Source organism: Chiloscyllium plagiosum, unplaced genomic scaffold (genome assembly GCF_037043375.1).
Source record: "Chiloscyllium plagiosum isolate Xiang-an unplaced genomic scaffold, Cpla_swu_hap1 HiC_scaffold_2, whole genome shotgun sequence".
NCBI lineage: Eukaryota > Metazoa > Chordata > Chondrichthyes > Orectolobiformes > Hemiscylliidae > Chiloscyllium > Chiloscyllium plagiosum.
Genome location: NW_028270140.1, coordinates 105,541,078 through 105,558,411, shown reverse-complemented (window position 1 = coordinate 105,558,411; position 17,334 = coordinate 105,541,078).

Here is a 17,334-nt window from a genome sequence, read left to right as displayed (position 1 = left end):
TAATCAATATAGAAAGGCCATTTTGCACTGCTGGCTGTGATTTTTTTTATTCGTGAGCAAGAATGTAGAATAGAAAGACAGAATGCAAATTGCAAATTGTACTTTTACATGGATCATAGCATATTTCTCCTCATGGTGTTATCACATCATCTTTATTTAAAAAACGAACAGCTAAGAAATGATTAATCCATGAAGCTAATGAGGCACATTTCCTGGCACTTTGAAATTCAGTAAATAATTTGATTTACTAAATCATCATTAATGAATAAATCAAGCTAAATTGTTCAGAACAAATTAATTGCAAATATTAAGAAACAGCAAGAATAAAATATGCTCAGAAATTCAAATGAAAGTGTATAAATGTTAATTAAGGCAGTTACCTTTTTTAAAAATAACTGGGAATGAAAATGTTCTAAACTAAGACTTGCGATAAATTAGCAGCCAGCTTTTGTTTTCCAGTAACTTGGAAAATATTGCAAAGATTTTTAACTTTAAATGAAGTAAAGGTAGCAGTGAGATTAGGAAATTAGTTTCCAAAAATAGTTTGAACTATGAACTGCGAATCTCAGTGGATTGAGGCACGTAAAGAAAATCATGACAGATTAGTTACAATCCCATTTCAGTCCTTCAAAGTTTAGTTTCAATAATAAAATATATTCAAGGCAGACATCAATAGACTTTTTAATAGAAAGGAATTCCAAGTTTTGAGTTATAGTATTATAAGAGCCCACGATGTGAAGGTAGTATATTGGCATGGTTGGAAAATAGGCTCATGGGTATATGGGGTTCTTTTTCAGGTTGGCAACCTGTGACCAGCGGGATTCCGCAGGGATCAGTGCTGGGACAGCAACTGCTCACATTATACATTAATGACTTGGAGGAAGAAAGCAAATTTACTGTAGCTAAGTTTGCAGATGACACAAAGGTCGGTGGAAAAGCAAGTTGTGAAGGAGATACAAACAGTTTGCAGAAAAATATTAATAGGTCAATTATGTGGGCAAAAAGTTAGCAAATGGAGGATAAAAATGTTTAAGTTGTTAGTTTTGGAAAGGAGAACAAAAGGACAGTATTATTTAAATGGAAAAAAGCTACAGAAAGGGAATGGGGGGTACTTGTACATGAATCACAGAAAGTTAGCACACAGATGCAGCAGGTAATAAGGAAGGCCAATGGAATGTTCATCTTTATTTCAAGGGGGTTGGAGTATTAGAGTAGTGAGGTCTTTCTGCTATGCAAGGTGCTGGTGAGAACATATCTGGATTACTGTGAGCAGTTTTTAATTTCCTTATTTAAGGAAGGATATTATTTCATTGGAGGCAGTTCAGAGAAGTCTCCCTGGTAGGAAGGGATTGTCATATGAACAAAGGCTAAACAGATGGAATTCTACTCAATGGAGTTTAGAAGAATTAGAGGTAATCTCATTGAAACATATAGGATTCTTAAGGTGATTGACAGGGTAAATACTGACAGGATGTTCCCATCATGGGAGAGCTTCGGACCAGAGGGCACAGTCTCAGAATTAAGGAGTGCCAATTTAAGACTAAGATAAGGGGATTTTCTCCACTCACAGGTTTGTGAACCTTTGGAATTCCTTGCCACAGAGAGCTGTGGTGCATGTTCCTTGTGTATATTTAAGGCTAAGATAGATAGATTCTTAACCAGTCGGGGAATCAAGGCTTACAGGGGAAAAGCAGGAAAGCAGATGAGAGGAATTTTGGATCAAATTATACAAGACCACAGCTGCAGTATTTTGAACAGTTCTGCTCTCCTTTTCCAAGGAAAAATGTACTGGCATTGGAGGAAGTCCAGAGGATGTTCACTCAGTTGATTCCTGGTTTGGAGGTACTGTCTTATGAGGAGAGGTTGGATAGGTTGGGCTTATACTCATTGAAGTTTAAAAGTATGAGAAGCTACCTGATTGAAATATGTAAGATTCTCAGAGGGCTTGACAGGTCATATGCGATTAAATCATATTCCTGCGAGAGAGTCTGGGACTAGAGGGTGTAATTTCAGAATAAGTAGTCATGGTTGTAGTGATTGGAACAATGTCAGCCAGGTTGATCTCATAGAATATGGATCTCTTTGAGCAGTGGTTTTATGACAAAGATGAAGAGGAACTTTTTCTCTCAGAATGTAGTGAATTATTGGAATTTATTTTTAACTGCAGAGGTCTGCTGAGGTTAGGTTCTTGAGTATTTTCAAGGCTGAAACATAGAAACTTTTAAGAAGTAAGGGAAAGAAGGGCTGTGGGGAGAAGACAAGAAAGTGGACTTGAGGAGGATCAGTTCAGCCATTGTCTGATTGAACATTGGTGCAGAGTTGATAGGTCAAATGGCCCATCTCTGCTCCCAAGTCTTTTGGTCTAATAATCCCATGGAGTCAGCAGTCACATGAAAAAAAAAGGATGATTAGAAAGACCCAGCATGGCTTTCTAGAGGTGAAATTATGTTTAGCTAACTTGCTTGAGTTGAAGCCATTGAAGGTAATACTATTAATGTGTTTCTGGAATTCCAGAAGATGCTTGATATCGTGCCACAGAACAAACTTATAGCTCATGGAGTAAAAGGGACAGTGACAATATGGATTCAAAACTGGCTGAGTGATAGGAAATAGAATGTAATGATTAATGGATATTTTTCAGGCTGAAGGAATACTTAGAGTGGAGTTTCCCAGGGATCTAGAAAATATAACATAAGGGATACAATTCTAAAAGTGATTCAGGAGCAGAAGAATTAAATATATGTGCACAGATCATTGAAGGTGGAGAGAGCAGTTAATAAAGCATATAGTATTATGTGATTTATTAATAAGGAGCACAAAAGCAGGGAGGTGATGTTGAACTTGCATAAGATACTTATTGGACCTCGGCTGGAGTATTGTTTACAGTTCTGGGCACACTTTTAGAAGGATGTGACTGTATTGGAGACAGTGCAGAAGAGGTTTGTGAAAATGGTTGCAGGGATTAGAAACTTCAATAATGAGGATAGACTGAAGAAATTGGAACTGTTTTTCTTGGAGAGAAGAAAGTAAAGGGGAGGTCTGGATAGAAATTTTCTGAAATCATGAATGGACTGGACAAATAGGGAGAAAGCATTCTTACTTGTAAAAGAGTGAAAGGGTACAGATTTAAAGTTTCCAAAAAAAGCAAATGCAAGGTTAAAAAAAAAACGTTTTACACAACAAGTTGTTTGAGGCTGGAATGCACTGCTGAGAAATATGTTGGAGGCAGGTTCACTTGAGGGGTTCAAGATGTCATGAAGATGATTATTTAAATTAAATCAAGATCCAAGTGAATGGAGAAAAGTGGATGTCATTAAATCATGATGCTGAAAGGAGAGGTTTTGAAGGGCCTAATGGCCTTCCCCTGTGCTGTAAAATGTCAATGATTCTGTAGCTGAGAATGTAAAATAGGAAATTTAGGTCAGTTTCGTATGCAAATTTCTTAAGAATAGGTTTGACATATAACACTGAAATAACTGCACAGAGACTGGTATCCAGTCAACAGTACACTGGCTGTGATCAGCCAGCTCAGAGTCAGTCCCCTGAACTGAGGACATTATAAATCTCCTGTTTATATCTATCAGCCGGGGCTTCCAGATTAGCTATGGTTAACAGCCCCAATCAAGGATCTCGTAGTCAACCAGATCCACCAGGTTCCAATCACTACAATTGCCATTACCATGAACATCAAATATAGATTAGAAGTTCAGTCTAGCTGCCTGTACTCGGCTCTTGTCATTTACACAATGATAGTGCTCAAAATTGGATTGGAATTTTTACTTTCTTCTCCTCAATGTTATTTTGCTGAAGTATCTGTGAGGTACTAAATTACACAGCTCCTAGAAGTTGATAAACATGATCCAGTTGGAAAGGCTTGCTTACCATGTAGGAATTTTAAAAACATAACTAAATTTCTCTTAAGAAACTGGCTATTTCAATCACTTTATTTTAAAATAATACGTATGTTGACGAATATAAATTACACGGTATGGTGGCTCTGTGCTATCTCACAGTGCTAGGGATCTGGGTTCATTTCCAGCTTCGGGGGCAACTGTCTGCATGGAGTTTGCACGTTCTCTCCGTGTCTGCATGGGTTTCCTCTGGGTGCTCTGGTTTCCCCTTACATTCCTAAGGGGTGCAGGTTAGGTGAACTAGCAATGCTAAATTGTCCATAGCGTTCAGGGATGTTAGGTTAGGTGCATTAGTCATGGGTAAATATAGGGTAGGGGAATGTGGCTGGGTGGGTTATTCTTCTGAGGGTTTGTGTGGACTTGTTGGGCTGAAGGGCCTGTTTCCACACTGTAGGAATTTTATACCTTCAAAAAACTATTAATAATGTCTTTTAATCCAGTTTACAATATTTCTCCCATACATCATAATTTGCTAAATTTATTTTACTTAATCCGTTGGTGACTGACATATTCATAATTACTAGCATTTAGGTTATTTTGCATGGTTTTCTTGTTTATCAGTAGGCAATGGTTTCCTAATGATGTGAAATCTCTTTTTTTTAATTGTCTGTCCACACAGTGTAGTGGACTGATTGGTCTTAAATTATTCCTGTTATAGTACACATGTGAGGTAATACATTTTGGTAAAGTGAACATGGGCGGGGCTTTTGCAGTTAATTGTATGGCCCTGGGTAGTATTGTCAAACAGAGACCTCGGGGTTCAGGTACATAGCTCTTTGAAAGTTGCATCACAGATAGACAGGATCGTTAAGAAGGTGTTTTGCATGCTTGCCTTCATTGCTCAGACTACTGAGTATAGGAGTAAGATGTTATGTTGAGGTTGTACAGGATGTTGGTGAGGCCACTTTTGGAGCACTGTGTGCAGTTCTGGTCACTCTACTATTGGAAGGGTATTGTTGAATTGGAGAGGGCTCAGTAAAGATTTACCAGTTTGTTACTGGGAATGGATGGTTTAAGTTGTAAGGAGAGACTGGATGTTTTCACCGGAGCATAGGAAGTTGAGAGGTGACCTCATAGAAGTTTATGAATTCATGAGGGGTACAGATAAGGTGAATAGCAAAGGCCTTTTCCCTCAGGTGAAGGAGTTCAAAACTAAGGGCCATATTTTTAAGGTGCGAGGAGAAAGATTGAAAAGGGACCTGAGAGGAAACTTTTTCTCACAGAGTGGTTCAAATATGGAATGAACTACCAGAGGAAGTGATAGATATAGGTACAGTTACAACACTTAAAAGACATTTGGACAGGTACATGAACAGGAAAAGTTTAGAGGGATATGGGCCAAATGCAGGCAAGTGAAACTAGTTGAGAAATCTGGCTGGCATGGATGAGTTGGCCCAAAGGATCTGTTTCTGTGCTGCATGATTCTGACATAATACTTTAAGCATAGAACCGTGCTAGGCTTCTATGTTCACACAGACAGAAATATCAACATATCCCAGATACTCAACGGTCTAAAACAACTAATCAAGTTTATTTATTACGTGCAGCAGCTTAGATTAATGCTATGGCAAAAGACAACTGGAATTTAAAGCATACTGCTCATCAGAGCTCACTCCAGCCTATCTTTAACAGCTGGGGCTGTTGAAATGAAACCAGTCTCCTGCAATTAAGCCAAGTTCTGGACAGTGGCATAGTAAAAGCTCAGAGTGCAGATGATCCCTTTGGAAACTGAATATCATTCAGCCTATCTCACTCAGTTATAGTACACATGTGAGGTAATACATTTTGGTAAACTGAACTTGGGCAGGGCTTTTGCAGTTAATGATATGGCCCTGGGTAGTATTGTCAAACAGAGAGACCTCAGGGTTCAGGTACATAGTTCTTTGAAAGTTGCATCACAGATAGACATGTATAATACAAGGGTGAATTGCCCACAAAGCTCTGGCTTAAATTGCCTCAGAATTCAACAAAAAAATAAAGAACACAAGATAGTGTATCTTTAGTGTCCAATTTTCAACAGGGAGAACTATTTGATTTTAAAGGTACTGACAATCAAAACCCAATTGGATAACAGTTACTGACTTTAACACAAGGATTTTCATGTCTGTTGATTATCCAGTCAAAACAGTTAAAAATAATTCATTTATGGGATGCAGATGTCTTTTATTTCCCAACCTACATTGCCCAGAATCAAGCACATCGCTGTGGGTTCTGGAGTCACATGTAAGCCAGGCCAGGTAAGGATGCAGCAGACCTATTTCCCTCCAGACCACTGGTGAATCAGACGAGTTTGTCCCGCAAATGACAGTAATTACATGGTTGCCATGAGGCTTTTTTAAAAAATTCCATGCTTTTACTGAATTCACATTTAATGTATACAAATCATAATATGTCCCCAGAATATTAGCCAGGGTTTTGGATTGCTATTTCAGTGATCTAACCATGACACTACTGCCTTCCCTAAGCTCCCTGCAGTCTACTTCATGTGAGGCAAAAAGAAATGTTGAAACATATTGAAAAATATCTTTTATATTTTTCTTTCTATACAGATGCTGCCAGACCTGCTGAGTTTCTCCAGCACTATACAAGCATAGAAACATAGAATATAGGAACCTGTAAAGACCATTCAGTCTTTCAGCCTGCTCTGCCATTTAATATGATCATGGCTGATTATCCAACTCAGGACCCTGTTCCCACCTTCTCACCATATCTTTTGATCCCTTTAGTCCGAAGAAGTATCTCTACATCTTTCTTGTAAGTCTTCAATGTTTTGGCATCAACAGTTTCTTCTGGCAGAGAGGCTCGCCACTCTCTGGATAAAGATGTTTATCAACATCTCTGTCCTATAAGGCCTATCTCGTACCCTTAGACTGTGGCCCCTGTTCTGAACTTTATGGTCATTGAGAATATCCTTTATGCACCTCCCTGTCTAACTCTGTTAGAAATATAGAGGTTTCTCTGAGATAACCCCCTTCATTCATTTAAACTTTAGTGAATATTGTTCTATTGATCCAGCCTCTTCCTGTATGTCAGCCCATCATCCCAGGAATCAGTCTGATTTGCACTTCCTGAATAGCCAGAACATCTTTCTTCAGATAAGGAGACCAAAACTACACATAGTACTCCAGGTGTGGTCTCACCAAAGCCCTATGCAATTGTAGCAAGATATACCTGCTTCTGTATTCAAATTCTCTTGTTATGAAGGGCAACATAGCAGTTGTCTTCTTCACTGCCTGCTCTACCTGTATGTTTATTCCTAGTGATTAGTGAACAAGGACACACAGGTCTCATTGCACCTCTCCCTTTCCCAATTCATCACCATTCAAATAATAATCTGCCTGCTTTTACTACCAAAATGTGTAAACAACCATTTAGTTACATTATACTACATCAGCCGTGTATTTTTCCACTTACTTAACTTGTCCAAGTCACATTGAAGTTTCTCTCCATCCTCCTTATAGCTCAGCCTCCCACCTTTTCACTTGTAAACTTAGGGATCTGATATGTAGTTGAATAGCAGGGGTCCAAGCACTGATCCTGTGGTACCCCACTAGTCACTGCCTGCCTCTCAAAAAAAGAACCACTTATCCTGATTTTTATTTCCTGTCTGCCAACCAGTTCTCCATCCATTTCAGTACATGACCTCTTGTTGAGTTATATTGATTATCCTCCAATCCATAGGAATGGTTCCAGAAGTCTATAGGATTTTGAAAAATGACCACAATTCTCTGTGTTTGTTTCAGATTGCTAGGATCCACAGTATTTTGACTTGATTCAATCCTCATTGTTATTATCAATATATGTTCTACCATTGCAAAAATACTTGTGAAGGTCTCTTCTATGTAATATTCCTCATAAAATAACAATACATTAGCCAGTAAATTCTGTGGTAAGTTTAATGAAAGCCCTTGAGTTGATAAGTGATTGACAAAAAAACATAAATTCTTTTAAAACAAGTTCATTGTTATGTGAGAGAGCATTAACAGAAGAAAGGATAGATTTTTATCTTCACTACATAACTAGTGAAGAGGAAATATATCTCCTGGTGTTTTGCTTAACTTCGAGTAGTTTGAAAAGTTGAATTACATCTGGAACATAGCACATTACATTTGCCTTTTAAAATTATTTTAAAAAGCAAATGGAGTGTGCTGTTTTTCAGATGCAATTTGATTGGTCAAGCAACTTGTTGTTGACAAAAACACCATTTATTCAGTACTATAGTTAATATACAACAAAAGAAGGAGAACATATAAGTAACTTAACTCTACTGGAAAAAATAACAGAATAATATTTATAGTAACTATTACTAATTAACAGTTCAAATATAGTAAAAAAACACCCATAAATACACCTCTTGGTAAAAAAGGTACATTCAGAAAAATAGATTTGTCTCACAGGTAACCCAGCAGCAGAGAGAAACCCTTACTTCTAGCTGTAACAGAGAAAGGAAAAAGATAACTTCTACTTCTTCATAATCTAGCCAGTTCTGCCCTGTTGACACTCTAACAGCAATTGCTTGAAGCTAAATCAGAAACCTAAAAACAAACTGAGAGAGCTAGCCACACCCATCCAGACTGCTTATATTGTTTCATGATTTGGAGATGCCAGTGTTGGACTGGGGTGTACAAAGTTAAAAATCACACTACACCAGGTTATAGTCCAATAGGTTTATTTGGAAGTATTAGCTTTCGGAGTGCTGCTCCTTCATTTGCACTCCATAACCACCTGATGAAGGAGCAGCGCTCCGAAAGCTAGTGCTTCCAAATAAACCTGTTGGACTATAACCTGGTGTTGTGTGATTTTTAACTTTATATTGTTCCAACTTTAAAAAAAAACTCCAAGACCTCCCAAGCTGTTTACTGGCTTTTTCAAATATATCTCTATCTTAAAACCCCTCTTTGTAAAAAAACAAGACAAAGTAACCTCTTAAAACCACAACGTCGTCACAATATGTTATGGGTGCTTACCATGCCAGCTCACACAGACATATCAGTCTCTGGTATTTTGTTGTGCCGTTTGATCTTAAATGTTTCTGAAAGCAGCTTAAGTGAAATGTCTTAGCATGATTTTAGGATACAGTCTAAGGTGTGTGTGTGTGTTAAATGCAAAGTGGGCGGATTACAAGTCATTCTGAAATAATGGGCATTTTGTTAACATAAATTCACTGCAACACAATTCACGAATTAGGGACAATGTTTCTAAAGCATTGTTAAAATGTGTGTTGGCTGTAACATGATTACTTTATCAACACTTAAAATGCTGTTTCTGCAGGGCAATTTTTCTATAACACAGGGTTGCACAAGAACGCAACCATCACGTTATAGAAGAACTAACTATACTGTTCTTTAGACTTTCAGACTGGAAGGCAGATTTACACCTTTTCAGTCCCAAATGTTCGATCAAAGCAGATATGATGTTAGCATACACTAACCAAAAGAATTCTTACTGCAGTGAAGCTATGTTCAGGACTTCCCATGGTCCTGGCCTCAGACTAGAAAGTTAGGGTTGAGTCCATGTCCACCAGTTCTGAGCACCACTGCACCATTTTGTGTGATTTGGGCAATTACTTGAATTGGGAGTTTCCATTCCCCGTAGCCGGATCTGAGGAGCTGTGGCTGTGGCCTGGGATTTCAGGCAGTGCAAGGCAATACCAGAAATTGAAGATGGAAACACAGGTAAGCAAGTCTTAATAAAAGCAAATTACTGCGGATGCTGGAATCTGAAATCAAAAGAGAAAATGCTGGAAAATCTCAGCAGGTCTGGCAGCATGTGTAAGGAGAGAAAGCTGACTTTTCAAGTCTAGCTGACCCTTTGTCAGCTGTGTGAGAAGAGCTGTAGTCCAGCTTTGACAAAGGGTCAGTTAGACTCGAAACATCAGCTCTTTTCTCTCCTTACAAATGCTGACAGACCTGCTGAGATTTTCCAGCATTTTCTCTTTTGGTAAGCAAGTCTTGTTTGCCAGGGCCAAGCAGGGGGTATGGAGTCAGTAAAGGAGACAGGAATGGGGTAAACAACAGTCCGGGAGTGGGGCAGCAAGTACAGGTGGCACTTTCAAACAGGTAGAGCACTCCAAGGGACATGAGGTGTCCAATCAGAAAGGACAGTCCCCTTCCCCAAGCCTGCAGGTGGTTATAACTGATGGCTTTGCCATGGAGTATGGGCACGCATTGCAGCAAAAGCAGCAAGACTTGAACAACATTCAGGCTTGGGCTGATAAGTGGCAAGTAACATTCGACAATAAAAATCTCCAACAACAGAGAATCTAACTATCTCCACTTGGTATTCAATGGCATTACTTTCTCTAAATCCTCCACTATCAATATTCTGGGGGCCTTAACATTGATTAGAAACTGTGCTGGACTCGCTATATAAATATTGTGACTACAAGAGCAGGTCAGAGGCTAGGAACTCCAGTGATTCCTGAATCCTGAAACCTTGTTTACAACTGACAAGACACAGGAGTGCAGTAGAATACTGTCCACTTGCCTGAATGAACATGGCTCCAACAATATGTACAAAGCTCAACACTGTCGAAGTCAATGCAGCCAACTTGATTGGCACCCCATCAAACATTTTCAATATTCATGCCCTCCACCACTGACACACAGTAGCAGCAGTGTGTATCTTTTACAAAATTTACTGCAACAGCTTACCTTCTAAACCCATGTGGCTTCTACCACCTAGGAGGAAAAGAGTAGCAAATAGATGGGTCATGCCATTATTTGCATGTTCCTCTGCAAGTGCCACACATCATCTGGAATTTGCATTACCTCGCTGTTTCTTCATGGTAACTGGGTGAAAATCTTGGTACTTCCTACCTTCCTGCAATCCGCATGGATTGTAATGGTCAGGAATGCATTCACTGCCTCAAGGGAAGTTAGGAATCGACAATGAATGCTGGCTTCGTCAGTGATGCTTACATTCCATAATTCTAAAAAAAATGTGAACAAGCCAGCTTATTTTAACGTCTGTTCCAAAAAGCACTCCCTAACTACTGCACTTGATTCCCAGCCTTGAGTTTTGAGCTGAAGTTTTGGAGTGGGACATGAACAAGGACCCTAATGACTCAGAGTGAAAAGTGCTTTCAACTGAACCATGGATGACATTGAACTAATATCTGATTACAAATGCCCTCCCACACATTTCAACAGGCAGTTTCCCCTGTCAAATTTGCTGTATTTATTCTACCTAATTAATTATTTATTATTCTTTTTATCATCCTACAGAGTGTTAGGGACAGCAGGATTATCATTATAACCTTGCTGCGATTAACCTTTGGATTAATTCTTTGCAAGGTATTTTCATTACTTATCTCAAAAACAAACTTAAATGTGCATTCACAAAGATTACCATGGTAAAAATTATTAACTCTTTATGATTATTATATGTAATCAGTTGCTTTTGTGGCATGATTCCTGATGATATTTTAGAATTTAGCTGTTTTCTGATCACTCCTTTCTGGTTGAAGAGCAGAATTGGGAATAAAGTCAATCTAAAATTGTAGGTAATTACTACCTGTGTCTTTATCAGTCCTATATTCTGAGGGTCTTACCATAAGGTAGCACTCCAGTTTGAACAGGATCTTGGAGAAGTAATAAATCAGTCCAACTGAGTCATCATTGTCCAAGACATCTGAACCGCTGAACTGTTCTGGATCCCACAGAGAGTGTGAAATCACTTGACCCCTGGCATTAACCTTTGCTGAATGAATAGACACTGCTTTCCACATCATGGAACAAAGGCCGAATAGTATTGATTAAACACCACATTCACTTGATATTAAACACTGGCTGAACTCACGCCTTGGTTTTTGACTTCCAGGGGAGAAAGCTGAGTCTCAGGAGAATGCATGTTTGTAATTCAGAGCAATGTTTTCTTGCAAAGTTTTTTCTCTACAAATCAATAACTGACTGCCATGATCGGCTATAAGTATGTATTGTTGATTTTGACCTGTGTACTCTATCACCTGAGGTGAGGGGTCACAGTATGTTAATAATGCTGTCATGGTAGTTCCAGGCATAAATTGTTTTACTGACCTTAATGCAACCCTTCAAGCACTGTGTAAAATCCCATCAGATTTGCTATGCACACTTAAAAACTCACAGGACCTTTGACCTGATTTCAAGAAGGTGTGAGGGTTTGTCAACTGTTTAGGAATGGACCATAATTCTTAAGCTTGTTAGAAGTACACTGCAATTTACAAATTTCTCTGCTAAATTCACTCATGCACTGTTGCAACATCATGTTCAATGCCTGACAAGTGTGTACATAACCTCAGTCTTGTTCTAAGCCTGGTGTGGAGTTTTATGATTACATGTGCAGGGTGAAGTGGAATCTGATACCACATCAGCTCACATCACACGATTCAATTCCAGAAGCCTATCATCTAATAACCAATAGTGTAAAAATATGTTCTTTGTGGTAAAAATGTGGCATTTTACACCCACATGATCTCCAATTGGATATATTATATAGAATAAGAGGTTTCAGTGGGCTTTGAGGACTTAACATGCTATTTGTTTGGTATGATAGTGAAGCTGTATGAGCTCAGATCATTCTTATGACCCAATCTAAATTTCTCTGAGTATTAACTCCATTGCAGCAAACTGCAAACTGACTGTACAACAATTGTTAAATTGCCATGCAATTTAACTATTAAATATAGAATATTAAACCTATAAGATTCTGAAGATACTTGTTTCTTTTACCACTTGAACACAAGGAAATGTTCTCAATACCGCCCAGGCAATCAGGACTTAAAGAAATTCCCAGTTCTGATTTGCAGTTTGATTTTAACACAATGGTTTGACTGAGTTTAAGTCGTGTAGTCAGGATAAAGTGTAGCATTCAGTCTCCTGCCTGGGTTAAAATATTATTCTTTGGAAGTGCTTTTGTTCATTTTGGGAACAATCCACACCTTAAAGTTACGGAGTTGAATTCACAGGACAGGATAGAGAAAGCATAACAGAATTTCCAAGATAAAATACTCCACAAACTAGTAAATTAGGGCACTTAATTAAATGTAAAAAACATAGGAAAGTATCATCCTAAGGATAGCGTTTCACTTCATCAGCAACATATAGAAAGAAAACCACTTTGATATCAGATTTTAAACACTCAAGATATCCAAGGAACCTCATAGCCATATAGTCACTTTTGTGTATCTGTTGTTTGTATAGGTAAAAGTTGGGGTGGCATGGCGGCTCAGTGGTTAGCACTGCTGCCTCACAGCACCAGGGTCCAGGTTTGATTCCAGCCTCGGGTGACTGTCTGTGTGGAGTTTGCCCATTCTCCCCGTGTCTGCATGGGTTTTCTCCGGGTGCTCCGGTTTCCTCCCACAGTCCAAAGACGTGCAGGTCAGGTGAATTGGCCATACTAACTTGCCCATAGTGTTAGGTGCATTAGTCAGAGGGAAATGGGTCTTGGTGGGTTACTCTTTGGAGGGTCGGTGTGGACTGGTTGGGCCAAAGGGACTGTTTCCACATTGTAGGGAATCTAGTCTTCTTTGTAGAGGTAAATGTGGCAGATAAGTAGTTTTTAGTGTGCTGGTTGAGGGAATGCTACTCAGCTCACTGTATACTACTGTAGTATCTTACAATTCTCACTGAATTACTTGTTGATGCCTCATCCAAAACACTGAACTAAAACTATTTGCTTAATCCTTGGGTTATAGCTTGAATTTTCAATGTTCTAACTCAAATATAAGAGTGCTTTCAACTTGGCATAGCTGACACTGAAGGAGTGATGACAGCTGAGTACATTTACAAACATTTATTACAGAATCAATGGAGTTTGATATTAATCAGAATTTTGCTATTCTAATTAGGTTCTGTGTCAATAGAAAATTTGAATATTATTGTTCATATATATCTTTACCGAAGCTAACTTTTGAACATAATGTATTTTTTTAAAGAGCTAAGTGAGCTGTATTAATTGCTTAGTTTCAGATGGTTTCATTTTTCCAGTCCACCGAGGCGAAGGAAAAATATTTTTCAGTCCAGTCCTGGTAGGCTTATCTGTGTCCATAACTTTGTACTCAGTATTCGTTCCAAGTTGTGCCTATTACTGTGTCATTGCCGATGTTCCTCATTTCAGCGAAGTTTTCTTTTACTCTCCTATCCCACAACTGGCTGAGCTCATCAACTTGTGGGATGAAGGGCTGAAAGTCTTTATCAAATCTTATATTTTTGTCGAAACCCACATACTTTTACCATCTCCTCTCTGTAATACTAAACTCTATAGATATACTTCACACATGTCTACTTTTTCTAGGTACTCCTTTGCCTTACCTCAAATCCATGAATTCTGGCTCAATTGTTTAAGTATTAAATGCCAACTAAATGCTTCCTTCATTTTTGTTATATCTGAAAGGAAACATCTTAACATTTTGCTCCTGAAATTCTGATGTATTTTGATGCTCCACATGAAATGACACTAATCTAAAATCGATGTCACGGCTGGAAACAGCAACTTGAATAACAACCTTGGTAAACTGCCTGCTCACACAGTGGAATCTGGTCTTTCATGAAATAAATGTATTCCCAAAGAGGCAGAAACACATATTAGAAAAATCACTGCATTTATTGTTAGTGAGAAGACAGAAGTGTATTTTATGATAATTTGCATATTATAAAAAAAACTTGATGTAAGAACAATCCTGCCTAATGGATGTAAACAGTTTGGTGTTTATCAAGTTTCAAGTAAACATAATCAAATCTTAAGACTTCTTCAGTTAGGCATAATCTATTCTAGTGTTTTGATGAGGTAATTTGATGCAAAGAGTATTATGAACGTTAATATTTACATTAACCAAATGTAAATTCAGTTGACAGTGTTATAGATTTAAGCACACGAATAGGAATACATTACTCTAAATAATATGATCTACTTAATTAAAAGAAGATTTGTAAATCTTATTCTAATTCTTCTGCCAGCATCTTTGACTGTCATATATTGACAAAGACAAGCTGATTGTGTGGTTAAAGATATTTTATACCAGATCACACCCATTCTGGTGTCGTTTACACTGAAGTCACAAGTATAAGTAATTACTTAATAAGAAAAAATGAATTACATTGTGATTGCTAATTGATTATAAAGTAAAGTAAATTACGTACATTAATATACAGTATGATTGCTATTTCAGGGGCATTTATTTTCTGAACTATTAAGATTCAAAATTCTTACAAATATTTGTTAGTGATGATAATGAGTATAAAAAAGCACAACAAAATGTTCTATTAAAATTAGCTGGGTACAAGTTTAAAGTTGTAAAATTAAATCATAATGTAATTGGTTTTATTTTAGCTTGGTTTTAAATGTACTTAAGTAATTCATTTTATCATATGAACAATTCTGAAGATTTTAAAGAAACTCAATTCATGTAAGTATATAGGCTACACAGAACTGTGGATAATATTGATAAAACAATGTTTAACACATTGTTGTAATGGAAGTTACACTGCCTGCTTATATAACCAATATGGTTCCAGCTGAAAATACATTTTAGTCAGCCATTCCATGTAAAAGATGGTTTTGCTGGGGTGTATCAGCTTCTGTGCAGCATGTCAATGAATCTGTCTTCTTTCTTTACTGATGCTGATAAATGTTGTGCTTTTAACTCAATTATAATGTCTGGTTTCAAAAGTACACAGAACAGCATATGATGTATAACAAAAATTCAGTTTGCATGATGGATACATGCATATCTTTGCAAAATATTTTCTATTATTATTAAATATACAACCAGACGAATAAAGAAGAGTGAATTTTTTGAAATATTGGCTTAGAAATTAGTTAAAGCTATGAATTGATGTATATTCTCAAAGTTGTGCATGCTGAAAATACTTAGAGAGAGACTAGTATTCTGAATCTTATAGTTAGTACAGACAAGCTGCAATGTGTTGGTAACTCTTTAGGAATACATGAATTTCAGGAAAGACTACATTCCACGGTATGAGCCAATAGTGATGGTTATTCAAATTGCTACTTTCATCATTGACATGGATTTCAGTTTGCTGACATTTTACATGAAAAAGCAAAGTGAATTGCACAGTAGCAAATGTTGCAAATTTTTTTTTCAGACATCAAGGAAGCAAACTAGCAATCCTGGTTTGTATAATTTCTCTTTGTAACTTTATATTTGGTTTTGAGAAATCATTCTCGTAGATATGCACTGCACTCCTTCAAAGGTCAATATATCCTCCATTAGTGTGGTATCTTGAACTGCTCACAGTACATCAGTGTGGTTTTACAAGGACTTTGTACTGTTGAAGCATGACTTCTACCTTTTGGATGTAGGTTTGCTCACTGAGCTGAAAGGTTCATTTCCAAACGTTTCATTGCCTTACCAGGTAACATCTTCAGTGGACCTCATGTGAAGCAATGCTGAAAATTCCTGCTTTCTATTTATATGTTTGGGTTTCTTTGGGTTGGTGATGTCATTTCCTGTGGTGATGTTATTTCCTGTGGTGAAGTCACTTCCTGTTCCTTTTCTCAGGGGGTGGTAGATGGGGGTCTAACTTCATGTTTTTGTTGATAGAGTTCCGGTTGGAATGCCATGCTTCTAGGAATTCTCACATGTGTCTTTGTTTGGCTTGTCCAAGGATGGATGTATTGTCCCAGTCGAAGTGGTATCCTTCCTCATCCATATGTGAGGATACTAGTGAGAGAGGGTCATGTTTTTTTGTGGCTAGTTTTGTGGCCAGAGGTCCACTGAAGATGTTACCTAGTAAGATAATGAAACGTCTGGAAATAAACCTTTCAGCTCAGCGAGCAAACCTACATCCAAAACCTCAACTTGAGCTACAAATCTTCTCAAAACTCGCTATGACTTCTACCTCCTCAAATTCTATTCCTCAGGATTTGAAGGTTAGAATCCTATTGGCATATTTAATTTTTCCTGCACCAGTTGACATTTTATTAATATTTTTACCTGGATCCCCAAACCTCCTTGTTTCTTCTTTTTATTGTTTAGAACAGTGGTTTTCAACTGGTTATAGAATGATAGAATCTCTCGTGTGGAAGCAGGCCATTCATTCCATCGAGTCCACACTCAGCCTCTGAACAGCATCCCACCCAGTTCCACCCTCCTACCCTACCCCTGTAACCCTACATTTCCCATGACTAATCCGCATAGCCTATGTGGCAGTTTAGCATGGCCTATCCACCAAACCTGGTGACAAAGTGATAAGTGTGCTGTGAAATCTTTGGGCAGCAGTGTTGCTTTACCTAAGCATTGAGGTCATGCCCATTCTTCCAATCTCCTCTGGATTCTTGGTGTCTATTATTGAAAGCAATATCTGCTCTCAGATACCACCATACATGCACAGGAGAAGGCAAGCCGACTTGGACATATAGCCTGCTTCAGCATGCACAGGACCAAACATTTGGTTTGAGCACACGCAATGATCATATCTCATAT